We start from the raw sequence: 7,001 nt of genomic DNA, 5'->3' as shown, positions 1-7,001 counted from the left end.
GTATACAGGCTTTCCAAGACTGTGCGGATCCTGGCTGAAGTTCATGGAGAGCCCCAGCGGGCCCCGGAGGACGAGGAGCTCTGGTTCACAGCAGTAATGGTGGTAAATGTGAGCGGTGTGGGTTAAATGTGTGTAAAGGGTTAAGAGGGTGCCGGGACGCGATGGGACGGGACTCATCACGCTGGATATCTGACCATCATTAAAGCATCTGACTGTGAGAATGACAATCAGACACTGCAGACGCTCGCTGACCAACATCACCATCACACATTAACACCTTCTGCACTACTGTACACCGTCATGTGGACCTCTGACATCATGCTATCGGCACTTCTGTTTTAGACACTGTATTTCATTGTCTCTGATTATCAATTTTACATTTGATCTGAATGCATTAATGCAATGCTTTGGACGAAAGCATCTGCCAAATGCATAAATGCATGAATGAAAAATGAAAATAATAACACAATATCTAATCTAATCAGATCCATAGCCTCCTTAAAGTAGTGACTTGTGAATATACATCAGCATGAATTAATAAGGCGAAACCTAGTACTGTTGATGCTTGGCAATGTTTGTCCTCTAACATACTTGATTATATAAAGGAATGATTTTATTCCTCTTTCTCTCCTCTTTAGATATTCTTGATTATATGTCTGTTGCTGTTTGTTTTGTTTTGAACGGATGTTATGATGTTATGTAATATATAAAAGACAATAAAAAGTTGATGGCAAAAAATAAAATCTAATCTAATCAGGTCTCATTGAGACAATATCATAGATTTGTTAATACTTTGAGTTAGTTTTTACATTTTTTATTTTAGTTGAAGTAGTAGTAATTTTGTTTTTTAGTTTGTTTTTTTTAATGTCTATATAGTTTTTAACTTCATTTCAGTTACTTATTTTATTACTTAAAGTTAAAATAATGGAATTTGATAACTAGCTGAAATAATTTCAGATTTGATTAATTTCAAATTGTGTTTTTGATGGTTTTATTTTTACTTACTATAATAACCCTGAATCTAATGGAATTTCATGTATTTTATTTTAATTATATAACCTGAATTATTATGGATCTTACTAAAGAACCTAATAAATACTTGTTTCACTACATGATAAAGTTGTATGCTCATTACTCTGATTTTTGTGTGTTTTTCTGCTGTGGGACAGAGATGTGCACACACAGGACAGTTCGATAGTTTGTATTTACACACCAGCTTGCGAAATCTGCCTGCAAAATGACCAGCACAGACATTTATTCCAGAACCTATCAAAGAACTGCGACACTGTCGCGTTCCGTCTGTTTCTCAGCTCGTGTCGTGTCATAGCGCGTTATAACGGCGGTGAGAGTGTGATTTCATCGCAATCTTACCAGTTTTCCCACGCTCATGATTCCTGATAATCCTGCTGCGGAGTGATCGCGCTGCTCGTGCTCTGCTGCTGCGCGCCCACGGGTCTCTGCGCGTGACCGCGTCCGCAGAGCTGCGCATGCGCGGAGAAAGCGCGGGAGCGGCAGTTTGAGGAGATACGGAGAACGCCGCGATTAGATCGTTAATCGACACAAAAGTCACCAAAAGTGTGAAAACTGGTATTATTGCTCTGTTTAATTAATTTATACATTTGATTAATTGATTTTTAAGCTGGCAGGTATGAGGGGGTTTAGAGTTAATCGGTGTGTTTCGTGTTAATGACTTCTCAGGACTGTGCTCCGACATGCCGCTGATTTTCCCAGAAGAGCTCCTCATATATCCAGCAGGTAAGAAGAGAGGAAAGAGCTCCAACATGCAGAGGATTTCCTACAGTGGGAAACTGTTCATTCATTTTATAACACAGTAATTATAGGTGTGTGTTAGACCCTCCTCGGGCGGGTTCCCGCTAGGTTTTGCTAGGTTTTTCACAGCAAAACCCACCCAATTACTCAGAACTAGCCCAGAACTAGCCCAATATGTAAAAATATAGGCCTACTTTTTTTTTGGCGGGGTTTCTCCTGATAAAATTCGACATTCCAGTGGATAAATGTCACCGTTATTGGGATCGCTTCAACCCGCGGACATGAAAAAAACCAGCGGCAACATAGTTGACTTCCCCCGAGACTTCGCGGCGGGAAAACCGCAGATTTGGCAACACAGCACACACTGATGATTGACAGGTGAGATTGACAGTTGCTTCCGCCTCTGATTGGACAGTTTCACCTCAAAATCGAGCCGCCCACTTTACGGTTATACATTTAGTAGCCTATGTGTGAATACTTGCAATACTTCTTTTGCTGCTGAAGTAACATTTTTGATTATTATCAATGTTAAAAAAAAAAACATTAATTATTCTCATGATTCCTGATAATCCTGAAACTGAAATTTCTTCATGATTATTTTATGAACAGAAAGTTTAAAAGAACAGCATTTATTTGAAATAGAAATCTTTGTTATACATCAATTTAATGCATTCTTCTGCTGATTTCAAAAAAAAATTATCTACGTACTGCAAACTTTTGAATGGTGGTATATCACACAAATATTGTGCAGCACAACTGTTTTCAAACATTGATAATAATCAGAAATGTTTCTTGAGCAGCAAATCATCATATTAGATGAGAGTTCTGAAGATCATGTGACACTGAAAGACTGGAGTAATGATGCTGAAAATACAGCTGCGCATCACAGAAATACATTACAGTTTAACAGATATTCACATAGAAATCGTTTATGTACAGTATTTTGAGCAAATAAATGCAGTTTGGTAAACAGTAAAATAGAGTCAAAAACATTTAAAAAATGTGTAATTATTCGAAACTTTTGACCTGCAGTTTATATGACAGAAATATTAGGAATAGTATACACTAGTATGCAAACTGAGCCCTTCATCTACAGTATGCAGAAGTTTTTCCCACCTGAACTCATCCAAGTGTAATGCAGTGTATAGTGAATTTTCAAATGTATATTTATTTATTTATTTGGTTATTAGTTTGTTTTATTTGAATGGCTTCTAAGCTAATCTTGTTATTTACTGAGGCCACGTGATGGCAGTGAGTGTGCTGTAGTATGCTATACTGCTTAATGTTTTCAGATGGTTTTTTACGGTAAGTACACTAGTAATCCATTCAGAGCGCTTTGAGAAGCTTTCGGAAGTGTTTCTCTGTCCCGTTCTGCTGGATTCATCTGATCTGAAAGGCAGATCTTCAGCACTGCTGCTGTTTGAAGAGCTGAAGACAGAATGAACGTTGACCAGAGACAAACAAATATATTACTCCGGTAAAAGTTGCAAAACGCAACACATTTCCCGCATGTCAGAACCGTAAGGATCCATCTCTCTCTCTCTCAGTCTCTTCTCTCTCTCTCTCTGTCCTCTGTCTTTTCAATTCAATTCACATAACTTTTATTGGCATAAAGTACATTTTGTGGTTGCAGAAGTATTCAAATGACAGAAAATAGAAAATGGATTGGAACAAACTGGTCAACGACTTTGACCTCAGGGAGCCAGTGATCCAGTTATATGACCTCTCTGAACTTCAGATTTGTTCTTTTTGAGGCCTACATTGATGTCAGGCTGTTTGTAGTAATCAGTTACCTCATATCACGACAGTAAAAAAAACTCTAGTAAACAAATGAAGATGAAACTTAACTAAGTACGTTGACTGCAAAAATATGGATGTTTGGAAATAATGCTTCATAAAGACATTTTGGACGAACTGTATGATAAGCTCCCTTCAGTAACCTGTTATTATGACTTATGACTTGATGATCACACCAACCTCAACCTAAAGTATATAAATCAAGTCAACTATTCATCTGTGAAGATGATCAGATCCACACACATGCAAAGGTATGTTAACTACAGCACACTGTAAATAATACAGCTAAATATACTGAATAATATAGATAAGTGCTTTCTCTAAGATACATGTACATTTAGTGCATATAAATGCACTTAGTTACTTTGGGCTGGTCGGTTAGTTTTTAATAATCAGTTAGACCTCAGATCAAAAATGTCACTTTGATCTGCGTTCCTCAGGTCTAACATCTGTCTCGGGAGGAAAAACACCTCATTTTAGACACTCATTTCATTGTATATTTTAGGTGGCCTTTTAATGTGGCCAGCCTAAGGCACACCTGTGCAATAATAATGCTATCTAATCAGCATCTTGATATGCCACACCGTGAGTTGGATGGATTATCTCGGCCAAAGGAGAAGTGCTCACTAACACAGATTTAGACAGATTTGTGAACAATATTTGAGAGAAATAGACCTTTTGTGTACATAGAAAAAGTCTTAGATCTTTAAGTTCAGCTCATGAAAAATGGGAGCAAAAACAAGTGTTGCATTTATAATTTTGTTCAGTGTATGTTACTCATGACATAACTACAGTACTTTTACATTTATTTAACATTTATTGTTCATTCATGTTAATGGGACAAAGAAGCTTCAGGTAAAAAACATGGCGGATGTCTTATACTGTGTAAACCCCTGAAGATCTACAGGACACACTCACCAAGGATCAGGCAGTAGTAAGTTCTACACTGATTCAGTACACACGGTGGGGATGGTCCAGGAACTGGGCTGTTGTCTAATCTTGGTTAAAGTGACTCTCTAGTTCCTGCTATGGTTATAATAGCGTAGTTCCTAACTAAACCGTGTAACCAAATCAAAGGTTGAGAAACTTTTGACCTCATCTGAGTGCTGTCTGATTAAAGATGCACATTTACCACTGGAGCACATCAAGATAAAGCCAATCTACTGTTTGCTGTCTGCAAAATATGATGTGCTATGTGTAAATAAAACAGAGTTTCATTTATGTGATGGTGCTGAAGGGCAAATGTGAAGGTGTCTTTTTTAAAGGAAAACTTGATTCCTCATGATATTCTAGCGCTGTGTCTCTGATTGATTTGTGTCAGATCTGCCATCAGAGGGCAGTGTTGATCTTACCTGTGACGCTGAGGATTCTAGGAATAATGACACTCAGCCATGAATGGAAGAGTCAAAAAGAGAGATTCAAACACTGCCACTGTGATGCAAAGCTGCATCATTCGTCCTGGCAGATGAAATAATTTTAGTAACACTTCAGTATAGGGACACATTCTCACTATAACTAGCCTTATATTATGTGTGTATTAGTGGCTTGTAAAGCACACATTCTGCAAGACCATATTCTTACATCCCTAATCCTACCCAATACCTAAACTTAACAACTATCTTACTAACTAAGCAGCCAAATTAGGAAGTTATTATTGAGGCCAAAACTCTCCAGTTAATGGTTTGTTAATAGGCTTAAAATAAAGTGTGACCAAAACTTCTTCTGAAACAAATTTTCATAAGCGGGTTAATCAACTTTTACTTCGATAAGCAGTATCAACTGGCACCACCTTGGTTATTGTCAATACATTATTGATTATCAGTCCACCACGTTACACAGAATGTCAGTTTAGTTAAAAACAGTTTTTTTTTGTTTTTTTGTTATTGATGTTTTAATCAGGCTACTTCTCCAGTTAATAAAATTAAAATAACCCTGCACTGGTGTAAAATGTGGACAAACCCAGGGATTGGGCTGTTTTTTAACCAAACTGCTGGGTCAAAAACAACCCAATCCCTGGGTTTGGTCCACAAATTTACCCAGTTCAGGGGCTGGTATTTAAACCCACAGCACATTTTAGAGTGTGCGGTGACTTTACTTAAATATGTTAGACGGATTATTAGTGTCACTTAAGAATGTCAACGAGCCTGTCCATGGTTAGTGTAGGAACTTTTATAACATATCACTAACCAAAACTCTCATTCAGGAGAGTGTAATGACTCTATAATTTGCAATGAAATGGTGTGGCAAAGCTGAAGTCAGTTAATATAAAATACTCACCTGTTTTAAGTTGAATAAGGTTCTTCACCTTTTAAGTTTTCAGGATCCAACAATAGTTTTATCTTTTGTGTAAAAAAAAAAAAAAAAAAAAAAAAACCAAAAAAAAACTGTACCAAAGCAACAGTCCAGGTTTAATCACTTGCATCTGATGGCAATTCATTTTCTTCATCCATTTCCCTTAATTTATTTAGGCTTTGTTTAATTACTCCCTCTATTATTTGTTAATAAATGTTACCTTGTTTTTGCATTTTTAATGTTGTAATACAGAAAGAAGCCCTACAGTGATGCAGTTCCTCCAATCTTCAGATTAGTCAATGACACATAAATATAGATATATGTTTGTTTGAGTTTTGTTATTACACAATCCTCCTTGAATTCTTTAGCTGGTAAGTGAAGGAGGCACCTGGCAGCTCAACCTTGACGTGATGCATCATGGACAGGTTATCTTTTTGTTTCATTTTTAGCAAAATCTTTTAAAGGTTTTAACGCTAATACTTGTCACAAGGACCCCCGGGGGGTATCCAGAAAGCAGGTTATGTGACACACCCGGTATGTTTAAGAGTAAGCAAGCGGATAACCTCAACTTTCGGTTCAAAAAACGGAGGTAACTTTCAGGGTATGTTTAGTAGTCATAGCAACTCGCTCTCTGAACTTAACCTGCTCCGGAGCAGGTTATGTTCCAGGGTTAGTTCATTTCAGCGAGCTTCAGTGGGCATTGACAGATAGCGCACAGCATTATATAATATTACAATATGTAATATAGCCTGTTTTTTATATATATATATATATATGATATGTTAATGAGGAAGCGCTAATATAAGTAATAAATAAGGTAATATATTATTCTAATATGATTATTTCTTTTATTGCCATATATAAGAGTTATCTGTATAAATATAAAACACTATGACAAGGTAATGTTTAACATATATATTTATTTATTTTATTTATTACATGTTATATTATCTCACACATGGAGCGGCATTTTCTTTAATGTCTAAATTCTAAATTAAAATACATATCTGATATGACTTAATATATAATTAGCATAAAACAAACAATATAATTCACATTCTCAAGGATTAAAGATTAAATGAAAAAAATATTGAATATTGCACAGCCATCAGTTAGGTGGCGATATGCACTAAGCATGTAAA

General features: G+C 36.4%; 1 pseudogene; it reads right to left on the bottom strand.

Moving 5' to 3' along the window:
- The window catches only part of LOC109070544, a 731,031-nt pseudogene extending 729,536 nt beyond the window's left edge, over positions 1-1,495 (bottom strand).
- Between the last annotated feature and the right edge of the window lie 5,506 nt (positions 1,496-7,001).

Source organism: Cyprinus carpio, chromosome B19 (genome assembly GCF_018340385.1).
Source record: "Cyprinus carpio isolate SPL01 chromosome B19, ASM1834038v1, whole genome shotgun sequence".
Taxonomy (NCBI): Eukaryota; Metazoa; Chordata; class Actinopteri; order Cypriniformes; family Cyprinidae; genus Cyprinus; species Cyprinus carpio.
The sequence above is the reverse complement of the archived record's forward strand: the minus strand, read 5'-3'. Positions and strand labels throughout refer to the sequence as shown.